The sequence below is a fragment of the Lutra lutra genome, chromosome 14 (genome assembly GCF_902655055.1).
Source record: "Lutra lutra chromosome 14, mLutLut1.2, whole genome shotgun sequence".
Taxonomy (NCBI): Eukaryota; Metazoa; Chordata; class Mammalia; order Carnivora; family Mustelidae; genus Lutra; species Lutra lutra.
Genome location: NC_062291.1, coordinates 63685161 through 63698266, shown reverse-complemented (window position 1 = coordinate 63698266; position 13106 = coordinate 63685161).

Genomic DNA, 13106 nt, shown 5'->3' with positions numbered 1-13106 from the left:
AAAAAAAAAAAAAAAAAAAAGGAAAATCAATAGTGTTTCTCTGCATCATTGATGCTAACCAGAAAATGTTATAATAAAAAAACTCTTTGTCAACCACAATATGCAAATGCAATTTCAACCAAAATCCCAGTCTCATTATTTGTGGAATTTGACAAGATCAACCTAAAGTTCATATGGAAATACAAAGGGACAACAATAAATAATTATGCAGATCAACATGGAGGGATACTCACACTATTAGATATCAAGACTTGTAAAATCATAGTAATTAACACAGCATGGCCCTGACCCAGAGACAGACAAATAACCAAGGAAATAGACTAAAGAGCCTATTAAACAGACCCCTGCATAAACGGACACTTGATATGTGTATCACCATCAATGGAATAGAAAAAAATGAACCACTCAAGAAATGGTGTTGGGTAATCAGCTATTTTTATGGGAAAAAATAATGTTCTTACATTACATCACACACACACATTATTACAGGTGTATTAAAGACTTAAAAAAATAAAAAGCAAATCTTTGAAACTTTCCAAAGGAAGTACAGAAAAAAAATGTCATTGTGACCTTGAGGTAGGAAAGGATTCTTACACAAAGCAGAACAAAACTGATCAATTTAAACTTCCATTATAACAAAGATAATTTAAACAAAGAAAAACGATAAGCTACAGGTCTGGGGAAGGTATTGCAGGGAGTGTAACTGATTAGTTTCTAAAATGTATAAAGGATTCCTACGAACCACTAGGCTAACAAGCCCCACTATCACCATGGGTAAAGGATAAGAACAGGGACTCACAATGACAAACGAGCATTTGAAAAGATGCTCTGTATCACTCGTCATCAATAAAATACAAATTGAAGCAGTGATTCCACACCATCAAACGGTCACAAAAGCTTTAAAAGCAGACAAAACTCAGTGTTAATCAGGATGTAGAGCAAGGGAGATTCTCAAACACTGATCCGTAGTGAAACTTGGCGGGCAGGGGGGAAGGGGGGTGGTTGATAGAGACTCCAGAGTTCTGATTCTGCCATTTTATTTTTTTTAAGGATTTTGTTTATTCATTTGACAGAGAGAGAGAGAGAGAGCATACACAAGCAGAGGGACCAGAAGGCAGAGGAGAAGGAGAAGCAGGCTCCCCACTGAGCAGGGAACCCGATCCTGGACTCGATCCCAGGATTCTGAGATAATGACCTGAGCCAAAGGCAGCTGCTTAACCGACTGAACCAAGTAGCCCCCGCCCCATTCTGCCATTTTATTTTTTTTTTAAGATTTTATTTATTTATTTGACAGAGAGAGATCACAAGTAGACGGAGAGGCAGGCAGAGAGAGAGAGAGAGGGAAGCAGGCTTCCTGCTGAGCAGAGAGCCCGATGTGGGACTCGATCCCAGGACCCTGAGATCATGACCTGAGCCGAAGGCAGCGGCTTAACCCACTGAGCCACCCAGGCGCCCCCCATTCTGCCATTTTAAAACATGGCTTCATGGCCCCCGCAGCTGGGGAAGACAGCACAAAAAATTGCCATTTTTCTGTGCTTACCTTGGAAGAAATACACACCACATCTGCTTATAGCCCATTGGCAGATCTAGTCTCACGGTACCAGTCTAACTGCAAAGGAGGCTGGGAGATGCAGCCCATTGTGTGCCTGAGAAGAGGAAAATACAACAGGATTTGATAAACACGTGGTGTTCTCTCCACCACATTTCACAAAATATTAAAATTTCATGAGACTTCGTGGTAGATAGATGTTAATTGTATTATTCTTCATATTCTTTACTTTCACAGTTTTCAAATTTTTCTTAAAAGGAGGAAAATGAAAAGAGATGAAACCATCTGTCTAGGGTTGGAGAGCTAATTACATTGTAAATTGGCCAGAACTGTCTCAAAGAAACTCTTCTTTCAAGAGTCAAATCCAGATACTGTGAGATTCATTTAAGAAATATTTATTGAGCTCCTATTTTATTCTTGCCCTTGAGGAGAGTGGAGTCCAAAGTTAAAGGAAACAGATAATAAACAAATTATTGCAATACGTGACAATTATTACAATGGAATGTGAAGAAAAGTCTGTACAAAGGGCTCCTGGCCATTATAACCTGGTCACATAATCACTGGAAACTTCTTCATAATGATTTTGATTCCCAGTAAGTTTTAAAACGTGTGCTAGCAGTGCCTGAGGTCAACATAATCTTCGGTTATGAGAGCTGAATTTTTCTGGAGAGTTATTTCAGGAAATTCCTGAAGTAAAACTTTACCACAGACTCCACCCGATTCATACTCAGCCTGCAGAGACTTGTTAGGGAAAAGCTGCAAGAATAATATATACAGTTTCCTTTGACCTTGTGTCTTCAAATAAGCTCTTCAATCTTGCATGTAAGAGCAGAATAGAAACAATTCCCAATGGAAAGGGGGATTGTTCCATTTATTAATATCGAAGTCCTGTGCCTCCTTGGAGCAACTAGACTGATAGCTGTCAACACCTAGCTCACTCGTGAAAGTCAGAGTATGGGGTGTTAGGCTGGCTCAGTTGGAAGACCATGTCACTCAATCTCGGAGTCGTGAGTTCAAGCCCCAGGTTGGGTGTAGATTACTCAAACAAATTTAAAAAAAAAAAAAAAAAAAGACTAAGCGTGTTTCCCAGACCGCCTCCCATGACCAAGTACACACTTGCTTCTGTTACCTTCTCTCCTTATGTTCTCCTCAGTGTAGTTTAAGAATATTGCCATAAAATATACAGTTATGTCTTTCCAGTGAGTTCCACAATCTAGTCCATTCACTCATTCAACACAAATGTTTGAGCTGGGGGTGGATGATTGGCAAAACAGACATGGTCTTTGACCCCATGGATCTTATAGTCCAGCTGGGGAAGTAGGCATTAATCAAACACGCACACCAGTACAGCAAAGGCAATATCATCGATAATATTGTAATAATGTAACGATGATTGTGACAGTTGGTAAGTATACTTGTCCATGGCGAGTTTAGGGTAATGGATAGAATTGTAGAATTGTTGTGCACATAAAGCAGACAGAACACTGTATGTCGGTTATACAACAATTAAAAAAAAACAAGCACACCAAAAATTATTCTCATATATGGATGAGTTATGAAGAAAAATAAGGAGTGCTGTGAAGGGGAAGAGAGACCACTAGGGATTCTAATTTAGACCGGAGGGATTATCCCAGTCTGGGGTAATGAGTGGTAAAGTCTTGGGTGAAGGCCATGGGAGAGGAAAGTCTATATATTGGCGATTGATACCTTCTGGTGGCCAAATTGATAGGACCTGGTAATGGTATTACATATGTATGGTATTACATATCATAGATACGTAAATGGAAGGAGTCAGAAGTCCAAGATGACTCCCAGGCCCAATCCTCAATATAAATATTTCCCTCAAATTGTTAGAATGCTTTCTCATCTAGTTTTACAAAAATGCCCGTATTTATCATACATTGTATTCCTCACATCGATGTCCGATCTTTGGACTCAGGTTAAATAACCTATTTCCCTACCAGGCAGGGAAGTCATCAGGATGTCAGCCACCTGTCATATTGCTGTGCTCTGTGTCCCTTGCACTTTTTTCCCCCTGTAGCTAGGATAATGCCAAATTCCGAGAAATACAGGGTTTCACCCCCTCCCATTAGTTTCTGCAGTTATTTTATACTTTTTAAGAATTTTAAATTTATAATTACTCATCTAATGTTAATAGATTACCCATCTATTTGTATTTAATTACTAATCTAAGATATTAATAATAGAGGAAACTGGCTGCAGTGTATGTGGGAACACTATGTCCCCTCTTTGCAACTTTTTTATAAATCTAACACAATTTTCAAGTTACGCATTTATTTAAATATAAAAAATAAGATTGGTTTATGGATAGGGGAATGGATAGATCAGCAATTGTGTGATGAAAAAATATAGTAAAATATTACTGATAAGATCTAGTGCTGCACATGTAAGTATTCACAAACTTTGCTCTATGTTTGAAAAAATCATTGTAAAATATAAAATGAACATAAAAAATTCATTATAAAATATCCATATAAAATAAACTATGGATGATAGAAATTCATTATAAAATATAAAATAAAGAAAATAGGCTCATGTAATTAAAAGCAATATAATTAATTTTTTCTTTTTGTGCTGAAATTTGTCCTTTTCCCCCTTTCTTATTTTTTTACCAGCATGATTATAAAAGTTCAAAAGAAGAAAATTTTCAAAAAAATTTTTAAATAAAAGAGAAGAAGAAAATTTTCACTTCTGTCACTTTTCACTTTTGTCACTTTTCATTTTGTTTCATGATTATTATTGAAAATAATTTTGTCATACAAAAGGATATTTAGAAATTATCCCCTCTGGGTTCCTACCCGCTGGAAATCACTAGATATGCTACTGCTGAGATCAAGCGAGGGTGGGTCCCCAGGCTGTCCCCCAGCCCAGCTCCCGTCCTGGGGTAAGTCTGTGAGGGAGGGAGGTCAAGTCTGTGAGTATGGTTAGGCTGGACTGGCCTCCTCAGCGGCTTCTGCTCTGCCCTTGGGGCAGCAAGGACACCTGCAAAATAAAACTGGGCACTTTTGGCCCAGACATTAGCTGCCTCAGACCCAGACAGAATCCCAGGGAGCTGGACCTGAGCCAGTGGCGACACCTGGTATCTGGGGAAAGAGCCCAAGAAACATGATTTTGTAGGGGGATCCCAACCTGATCCCCGTTATGGGCAAGCCAGGAAATGCGGGTTAAAGCTTCAGCAGCACCTTTATGTTTTCTAGGCAAATTGTTTGAGGACAACAGTAAAAAGCATTAATATTTTGGTGCCTTTTATAACTCATCTGGCTTATTTTCAACACCCTCTCTCCACCTTCTCAACTTGTATAATGAGGAATTAGGTATGCAGCCTGGGGGTCCACTGGGGCCTCCCTGCCCATTTCATCTTTGGCTCAATTTCCCTGGTTTTCTGAAGGTTTTCAGGGTACTTATGTTCTCTATGGCCTGGAGATTTACTGTTCCATCATTAGGACTCTATTTTGTCACACATGAACCTAGACATGAAACCCTGCCACGTCTTCACTTAAGACTTGAGAGGACTGGGCGCCTGGGTGGCTCAGTGGTTTAAGCCTCTGCCTTCGGCTCAGATCATGGTCTCAGGATCCTGGGATCAAGTCCCGCGCCGGGCTCTCTGCTTGGCGGGGAGCCTGCTTCCTCCTCTCTCTCTCTCTGCCTGCCTCTCTGCCTACTTGTGATCTCTGTCTGTCAAATAAATACATAAATAAAATCTTAAAAAAAAAAAAAAGACTTCAGAGGAGTGATGGGGGCGGGGGTGTGGCCCGGGTGGTTACATGGTAACACAGATGACGTCAGGTGCACAGCTCCACTCACTAGAAAGGCCCAAGTGGCCAGGCCGCTGTCACCACATCCTGGACTTGCTTCAAAGCTAGAAACCATCTCAGTCCCCTGAAAGGGGCTGAAGCAGCGTTCATGAATGTGGAAAACGCTGCCCAAAGAACCCTAATGGCTTACCAGGTTCTGTGCTTCTTTCTTAGTAATGGAAGGGAAGAAATGCAACAATCTGTCCTTTACTTTGGGGGAACGTCTCAGTACAGGTCAGCCTCTAGACCCCTAAACATTTCACAGATACAGCAGAACCTTGGATCTCCACCCTCTGAAAGACAAGGATCTTACTGAGGCCTTCAACTTACTCTTCTGGCTCACCAGTGTGATTAATATGGTTTCATTGATAGAGCAGACCAATTGGAAGGGATATTTTCTTCAAGCTTCTAAGAGTCATCCCAGCAGCGTGGTGACACCATCTCCTGGGGCCCTTGCCAGGGTGAACTTCTGTGTCATGGGAGAATGCTCTTACCAGCAAAATCTTCCTTATTCAACTTTACCTTCTCTGCCCCCTCCTTAACCCTGCACTCACGATCTACGCACCCTCTTCTACTTTTGCTCCTTTGAGGCATTGTCTGGTTTCCCCTTTAGCAGGCCCGTCGGTAATGTTGGACTAAACCCTTGTTATCGGTTTGGGGGTATGAGATGGGAGTTGTGCAGGGGGTTAAGATCCTCTGAGGGAAAATGGTATTTTCCCATAAGGCAAAAATCTCTGTACCAACTTCAGAAGTGAAGAGTGCTAAATTTTAACTTGGAGAGTGGGCCCCTTTTACAGCCCAGAGGATTCGGGGGGGAATTTTGGGGAGTCAAGATTTGCAAGAACATCAACCCATGTGTCCTTACCCCATATCTCAGGATCTCATTCCTTCTTCATTAAGGGCATGACTTTGGCATAGCTAACTCGCTAGGATTGAGAATTCTGTCTTCACTGCGGCTCAGCTAACTTACACATTAAGTTCTGGGCCTCAGCCTCACAAGGTCTGGCCTCTTCAGTTGGTGATTAATCACTCCCAGGCTTTCTTGTCTCTCTCAGTGTCCAGTAACAGCCATCCCATCCACTGTCCTTCCATTACTACCTTCCCTGAAGCTCCAGAACCCTCAGAGGCCAAACCCTCCAGGGCATTGCCTCCTGCTGGCATTCCAGCCCAGCTCACCACTGCCAAAAGTTTTCCTATGGTACCTCTAACTTATCAGGGACCCTGCCTACCACCAGTGAGGGCTTCTTATTACCCTCCAGTCTGTAGGTGACCCATCTCCAAAATCTTATTTTAGAATGTGTTTCCTAGGACCATACCACCTCCATACCAACTACTGGAAGGTAGGATCTTCCCCATTCTCAGACTCTGAGATTTGCTTGTAGGGGCATATTAGGGAGTGCTTTCCGGATCTGCTACCCTGAGGGAGAAGTTGAGTTGAAGGACAGTTGGAGCAGAGGCCTCTGGGCCTCTGGGCCACAGGGAGCTCTGGAGCTGGGATGGTCAGTCAGAGGTGTCCTGAACTGAGGATTGAGACCATGTCAGTGAGTTACTGCTCCTGAGGACAGGACGTATTTGGAGTGAGACAGCTTCCTGAGTGGGCTGACGCTACCAACAGCTGGTGAAATGAGTGTCTTGGTTCTGAAGTAGAGATCTGGGGGTACACCGTGACATCTACTACAGATAAATGACCAAGGCCAACCAGGAGTAAGAGATAGCCCAGAACATGGGAATATCAACACTAAAACTGAACCAGTCCTAAATGAGCTTGGACATCTGGTTGCCCTACAGCTCCTGACCTCAAAATACTAATGAGAGCTGCAAATTTACCCACTACAATTTTCTCTGTAATAATAAATGTGTATCTGTGGAATAGACATCAGCAGTTAAGATGCTGGGCCATTGGATGAATTTTCAAGGGGGTGGCTTAGCTACAAAAGGGTGCTAGAGTATTTGTGATAATTTGACTTATAATCTTCAGGGGGCAAGTCATGGAACAGGAATATCCACCTCTCTTATGTTAGGTCCCTGATAGAAAAACACACTAAAAGTTGCTCAAATAAGGCCACTCTGAGGAAATAAAAGTTAGTATCAGAAAAACTACAAACGTCCTAGATGTCTTGACACCATGTCAGCTAGCAAAAGCACCAGAAAAACCTGGGGTTCTTCTCATTGCAAATGCAGAATCCTACCAGCAGAAATGCTGATTTGGCATCTCTAGGGTCAGGGTAGGGGACCGCGGGGAGCTGCCTTTTAAATGGGCTTCATCGGGATTCCAGTGCAAGTGACACTAGATCACACTTTAAGAGACGCTGTACTGTTTCTACTATCCCCTCCCTTTCAGCCCGTTGGTTTATTATCAATGACATTTTTAAGTTTCTAGCAAGTCAGGTTGCCAGGTACAATACAGGACAGCTGGTTAAATTTGCATTTCAGATAAACAATAACTTCTTAATGTAAATATGCGTTATGATAACATATAAAATAATATAAAAGTATAATATCAATATGTTATAATAAATAGAATATATGAATAATATCATGTTATATGATTAAATTAAATGGTATGGAATATTATAGTATATTATGATAAAATATAAATTATGAATAATAAGAAATTATTCAGTATTCATCTGAAATGCAAATTTAACTGGGCACCCTGCATTTTTATTTGCTAAATCTGCCAACATGGCTATCAAGGGAATTCTCAAACATACACAAGTAAAAGGAATAGTAGAACAAACCCACATATAACCATCACTCTGCTTGGACAATTATCAACATTTCGCCCCAATTGTTTTTTCATTTAGTTTTTGTGCCTATCATTCTATTCCATGCTGTGGGGGGGAATGCAGAAAAAAACTCGTGTCCTTAAATAGATTATCTTCAAGTGGAGGGAATGCAATGAACATTCCTAAAATAACTATTAAAGAAATTAGTGTTAAAGTCTATAATGCCTACTGTAAGGAGCACAGGAGGCTGGAGAAGGGAGCATCAGTGTTGACAGGAGTGGTCTTGGATGAAACAAGCCCAGAGCTGGGATTGTGTAAGGCCCAGTAAAATCTGTTGAATAAAGATGAGATGAGGGGCGCCTGGGTGGCTCAGTGGGTTAAGCCGCTGCCTTCGGCTCAGGTCATGATCCCAGGTCCTGGGTTCGAGCCCCACATCGGGCTTTCTGCTCAGCAGGGAGCCTGCTTCCTCCTCTCTCTCTGCCTGCCTCTCTGCCTACTTGTGATTTCTCTCTGTCAAATAAATAAATAAAATTAAAAAAAAAAAAAAAAGATGAGATGAGCAGACTTTCCAGGTAAGGTAACCAGCATGACCAGATTATATTCACTTGGCTCCATAAAAGTCTCTCTCCATTTGAAAGTACTTACTGCTCCCTGCCCCCACCCCCACCCCCGGGCTTCACACTTTAATCATCAGGGCCCACAGCAGCTGTCACCCATCAGGCTAATATATTCCAAACCCTACTGCAAATTACATCATCAGAACCGATTAGCCCTTGAATGTGTCAGCACAATGGCTGTTCAATCTTCTCTGGATGACTTGTTAATTAACCTCTACAATATGCTGTCTTTGACATCATTGGGGAGTTCAGTTTTTTCTTGATTGAAAGTAGCCCTGGGGAGAATTATAAATTGATAAGAGAAACAAAATTCTATTCAGACGCCCAGCTTTATCTCATGCTTATGAAACATCCTGGCTACTTGAGCCTAGAGGCATAGGTCCAATAATTAGGAAAAATTCAGGGTGATGCTGTAGCTCATATCTTGAATTGCATTAGCATTTGAAATGGTCTATTTTCTTATGCATGTGCTAATGGCACAAAATCTAGGGTCATACATCTAGTAAATTTTTGCTTTTTAATTCCTCTCAACTTCAAATACCACTAATTCAAGTACTAGGGATGAAAACTTGAAAAAATAGTTTATTGAAATATAATATAGATACAGACCAGGATACATAACCAGTAACCCCAGGAGCCCCCTTCGCACTCCCGTCTGGAAAGTGACCCCCTCCACCCAAACAATAGCCACTATCTGTACTTCTAACACCACAGAGGGGTTTTGCCTAGTTTTGTACTTTATATAAATGGAATCATACAGTATCTGCTCTCTTTTGTATCTGGCTTCTCTCAATCACTCAACACTACCTTTGCAAAATTCAAGGGATGCTAATTTTAAAATGACTTTTGTTATGAAATAGATAATATGTACCCCACATTAAAAAATTGGAGAACACACGATTGCTTTTCATTAGCTTTAAAATGACATGTGTGCTTGTACATAATTTATTTGATCAAGGTTATAAGCTTTTATAAAGGTCCTCAGCAAAAAGAAACGTTCTCATTTCTTTTTTGATATTTTTATTAATCCTCTTATCCTGGCCTAATATTATGTCTGTTATCCCATTTCTCCAAAATTTAATCCTTAGCCAGCCCCAAGTGCCTTACCATCTTTGCAGCACCTTTATAATGAGAAGAGAAATACAGGAATAAGACGCAGTTTATTTTTCAGCTGGTGTGCTCGCTGGTGGCTGGTGGCCATTAGGAAAGTAGTTATGTTGCCAGCTCTGCCCCTGTAAGGACATCTGTCATCTGTCAGAGTGATACTCTGGGACTTTTCTCAGAAGAGTGGGTGTGTGCCCAAGAGTTGCAGTGAAGACGCAAGGTTGCGTTGTTCGTGCTCACCTTATTATGAGCATGAATTCAGCTGAAAATAGCCCACTTATCTCATAAGCCACCCAGTAAATAAGGGAACCTCCACCCTTAGCAAAATGCTGTGTGGATTTGTGGCTTGAATGATCAGGCATAATGTAGTGCACAGATAACTGTCACAGAAATTTACATACTATTAGCCACAAATCATACCCAGTGTTGCTCTGAGATAGACATTCTTTTTTTCAGCTTTTAAAATTATTGTAAAATACACATAACATAAAATTTAGCCTCTTAATCATTTTTAAGTGTTCAGTTCAATGGTATTAAGTACGTTCATTCACATTTTTGTGCAACAATCACCACCATCCATCTCCAGAACTCTACTCATCATGCAAAACTGAACCTCTGCAGTGTTAAATAACAATTCCCCATTCCCCCTCTTTCCCATCTCTGGCAATCACCATTCCACTTTCTTTGAGATACAGACTTTTAAAAAAATTACAAAATACAAAATTTTTGCTCATGTACTCAATCCTGGCTCTGGGGACCCAAGTTTTCCTTATAAGAAGGTCGTTCTCTGCTCTCCAGGATGAACTCCAGCCCATTATCTTTTCCTCTCTTCATCTTTGCAAAGGTCATCACCCTAACCTCAGGATTCCCTTTGGCATCTCAGACCATTTGCGCAGGTAGGAGGAGTTCCTTGTTTTATAAGGACTTAGAGTGTATCTCACCCTCAACCATCTCTTGTTGTCATTTCTGGTTCTTCTCATTCTAGAGTGTTCCAGTGAGTTGTATGCTGGTTCACACCATGCCTCATGCTGACTTAGGAATCTTCTTCAAAGTCCATGCGGCAGGATGGGCTGTGAGTGACTCTTTTCTCACACTAGGTAATTTCTGACCTGTTTTATGATTCAGTCCCTCACCCCTTATGTCTTGAGCGACCTCACCTTGCCTAACCCAGTGGCCCTTCTTAAAAGAAGACCTACCATCAGGGACTTTTAACCATAGCTAGTTGAAAAAGTCAGCAAATAAGCTCTGCAAAATTCAGCCATAAAACTGGACAAAATTGACTAGAACAATCATTTCAGTATTCTGAGAATCGATGAAGAGCCCACAACAATCTGAAAAGCACTTATGTTTGGACTTGAGGGAAGAATGGTGGGTGTCTGCGGCATTCTGGCCTGAGGTTGCCCCTGTTCCCTCCCTGTCCCCAAGCCTGGGTTGGCCAGTGTCGATGATGTTCTGGCAGAACAGGTCACGAGTACCAGCACTACCTCTGCCATGATCAAAAGGGTTCATCAGTTTGGTCTGCCCTTCCTACAGGGAAACTTGAAGAGCTCCAGAGTTGTTAATTACGTGGGCTAGTACAAAAGACTATAGTTATCTTGTTCTCATGTCCCGTCTTAACTTCTTTAAAAGACATACAGTTCTACAAAACAATAATTATAACATTGTATTGTTGGACTTATAGATATGCAAATGTAATAAAAATGACAATAATAACAAAAGGGAAGAGGAAATAGAGGTTTATTAAAGCAAAGTTTCTACCTTTTTCTAAAATTAAATTAGAATTGATCTGAACTAGATTATGATAAATTAAAATGCATATTGTAACCCTTAAATTACAATCCTTAAAAAAGTAACTAAATTTTTTTTTTCAAAATTAACAAAGTAGGGGCACCTGGGTGGCTCAGTGGGTTAATCCTCTGCCTTCAGCTCAGGTCATGATCTCAGGGTTCTGGGATCGAGCCCCACATCGGGCTCTCTGCTCAGCAAGGAGCCTGCTTTCCCCTCTCTCTCTGCCTGCCTCTCTGCATACTTGTGATCTCTGTCTGTCATATGAATAAATAAAATCTTTTTTAAAAATTAACAAAGTAATTTAAGGATACATTGAAATATTTGACATAAAAAAGCCAGTCAAGGAGGAACAGACGACTGAAAAAAAGAATTGACATGTAGAAAACATAGAGGGAAAAATGACAACTCCAAATCCAACCAAACCAGCAATTGCATTAAATGTGGAAGGTCTAAACACCCCAGTCAAAATGCAGAGATTGTCAGACTGGATAAAAATACACAGTCCAACCATACACTGTCTTTAAGAGAGACCTTAGATTCAAAGACACAGATTGAAATTGAGAGGATGGAAAAGATATACCCCTCAAACAATAATCATTAGAGAACTGGATTGGTTTTATTAATATCAGACAAAGTAGATTTTTTTTAAAAGATTTTATTTATTCATTTGACAGAGATCACAAGTAGGCAGAGAGGTAGGCAGAGAGAGAGGTAGAAGCAGGCTTCCCGCCGAGCAGAGAGCCTGATGCGGGGCTCCATCCCAGGACCTGGGGGGCTCGATCCCAGGATCTGGGATCATGACCCGAGCTGAAGGCAGAGGCTTTAACCCACTGAGCCACCCAGGCGCCCCTCAGACAAAGTAGATTTAAAGACACATATTACCGGAGACTAACAGGGACATTTCATAATGATAGAAGAGTCAGTACCCGAGAAAGATAGAACAATTATAAATATATATGCACTTAGCAAGTAGGTCTCAAAATATATGAAGTGAAAATGGATGCCTATCCCAGAGATAACCCAGGTGAAAGAGGCAAAGATAAGGTTGCTGTCTCTCCATCCTCCCAACTCTGGTCTCCTACCTGTCCTGCCAAGTTGCACAGCATTTATACTGACATGTTGTAATCACACATTTACTTGTTTGGTTCACCCAGAGCCCCTTTGCCCTTCGTATGCCCAGTATTGAGCACTCTTTAGCATATGCAGTATATTTTAAAAATTAACTAACAACTGACTGGTATTCCAGGCAGAGGGCAAGAAACAAAAGAGAATATGGCATATTCTAGGAACTCTAAGTTGTTCCAAATGCCTTCAGTAGCATTTCTGAAACTGAATTCCTTGAGCTGTTAACAGAGTTTAGTGCTCAAACTGAACCCACTGTGTTCCTTTGTTGGACATTCTCAATGTCCATTACTGTGTTGAAATTTGTTTCCATCCTTTCTCAAACCGATCTGACCAGACTTTAATAATATCTTGAAGAAGTGCTCCTCAGAACAGCACTGGG